We start from the raw sequence: 2,175 nt of genomic DNA, 5'->3' as shown, positions 1-2,175 counted from the left end.
CCAACTCTTCCCAACCAACCTTGAAAATAGTCACTGGCCCACTCATTCAGGTCAGTGGAAAACCGGTGCAAATGAAGTAGCAGAGGCCCAAGACATCTAACTGCCTCCAACTTAGGAGCAATCCGAGGAGGGTCGGGGGAATATTTGACATGTTGATAAATCAACATTTGTGGTTGTGCACAAAGACGGGAGAGTTAACTGCTCCTAGACCTGGAATGGGTACCTGCAGAGTGGGAAGGAAGAGACAGCCTGGACTAGAATACTAGCTTTGGACTTCCCTTAACCACCTCTCTGAGCCTCCTGAATTTCCTTATCTTTAAGAAAGGGGAGGTCCTTTTGTAGTTCATAAGAGAGTGACTGGGTGTTCCGGCACATGATGTGCCTCCTTCAAGCCTTATTCCAACGTCAGCGCATTACCTGCCTGCCATGAAGAAAAAGGGAGGGGGAATAACAGTATCAACCTCACGGGGATTTCTCTGAAGATTAAATGAGCAAGTAAGTGCCAATAGCATAATGGCAAGCACATCGTGAATGCCTAATACACTTCGGTCTTCTTTTTAAATTGCTTTTATATTAATTCAGTATTTTATAGTTTACAAAGCATGTCCACATATACGTATTAACTAATTCAGTCCTCACAGCATGCCTGTAAGGAAGTCATTATGAACTCCAAGTTTTGGGGATGGAACATCCAAGCTCAGGGAAATCTAATGACTTGCCCAAGGTCAATAATTCATAGTTTAAAATAATCCAGTCAAGACCCCCTGCTTGCTTAGGATTTTGACCATTTGGTTCAGGTATCAAGAGCTAAACACCAAATGCAAATTGTTCCTCCCTTCCTTGAAGTGTCTTTTCTTTTTTTTTTTTTTTTGGAGAAGTATCTTGTCAAAAGGGTATAATTGTGGTTTCATGCCGACCTGACATGCAGCTATACCTGAGCCAGACCAGAACTTGGCCCTGTGTGGGGTGTCGGCAAGGCTGAAGATAGATCAGTGTCATCGTGCAAATTATTTCAAAGCCACGAGGATTCAAGGCTCTGTTGTAGCTCAGTGGAGAGTGTAGAGAAGAGGGTGACAATGTCACACATGAATAATGCATAAAGGGTGCTAAGCTTCAGTTTCAGCAAGATCCGAATGCTCATTTCATCTTTGATTTCTCCTTCTGGCTGTGCCATTCCCCATAGCCACTGATCCCGGGGCCTTCTGCTGGAACTGTATGGCCGCCCGCTAAATTGGCTGTTCTTGATAGTGAATAGAAAGAGGAGGGGGGCTGGAGGCAAAGAGAAAAAAAAGATAAGTCAAGGGGAGGGGATTAGGGAAGATGAAAGAGGGAGATGAGAGAAGGAAGCTCTTTCACTGTACTACTCTTACACAGACTGCCACGGACCCTGAGAACTTGGTGAGGTTTTGTTCCAGGAGAACTTTTCTGGTCTTTTCACTGTGTGGCTGTCACAGACTGAACTCGCTTCTCAAGAAGTGGGAGCAGTACAGGATCAGGCCCCAGTCCAACGGATGGGGAGACCAGGAGAGGAGTCCTGCCGTCTTTTGTAGGGGAGTGAGAGGAGACTTTCAGACAGGGTAGAAGGCTAACTCCACTCAGCATGACCCAAAGCCCAGCCTCCAGAGCTGAACACAAATATGGAAATCACAGCACAGATTCTGAGGATGTGACACAGGCGGCTTCTGCCCAGGCTGTGAATCTGGAAACAAATGAGAGTTACAAAACCGGCTTGTTTGGTTTAGTGAGAGGGCAGGTGCCAAAACAGCAAATGTCACCCTCCCCATCAAGCCTGGGCAGTTAAGATTCCCATTAGGCCTGGAAATGTGATGCAGCCTCTGTGGGGTCAGAAGGCCAGAGGCTGCAGCAGCATCAAGGGGGAGGAGAGGACACAGAAAGACTTCTGATGTCAGCCCTAGGTAGGGCCTATCTGTTTTAAGGAGATGTTCTAAGTTCAAACCCAGGGAAGACGGGCTTTGGCAAGCATGACTAAAAAGATTTCCACTTGTCCCCTTCTTAAAAATCAGTAGGTAGACTGATTACTCCAAGATAAACCACCAATAGCTTTGTTTTCTTTGGGGCAGCCATCTGAAGCAGCTGCAGCTGATTTTAATGAGACATAATAATATTCTATCAGTTCTGTGAGCTATAGACTGAGCCCACTGAGGGAACCCGCTC

At 46.2% G+C, this 2,175-nt stretch overlaps 1 pseudogene; it reads left to right on the top strand.

Annotated features, from left to right (window-relative positions):
• The first annotated feature begins 330 nt into the window (after nt 1-330).
• Nucleotides 331-427, top strand: LOC135274700 (small nucleolar RNA U13; annotated as a pseudogene).
• Nucleotides 428-2,175: the final 1,748 nt, after the last annotated feature.

This window comes from Aotus nancymaae, unplaced genomic scaffold (genome assembly GCF_030222135.1).
Source record: "Aotus nancymaae isolate 86718 unplaced genomic scaffold, 86718_ANA_hifiasm-v0.15.2.pri h1tg000012l, whole genome shotgun sequence".
Classification (NCBI taxonomy): Eukaryota; Metazoa; Chordata; class Mammalia; order Primates; family Aotidae; genus Aotus; species Aotus nancymaae.
Note: the sequence above shows the minus strand (reverse complement) of the source record. Positions and strands in the feature narration are given on the sequence as shown.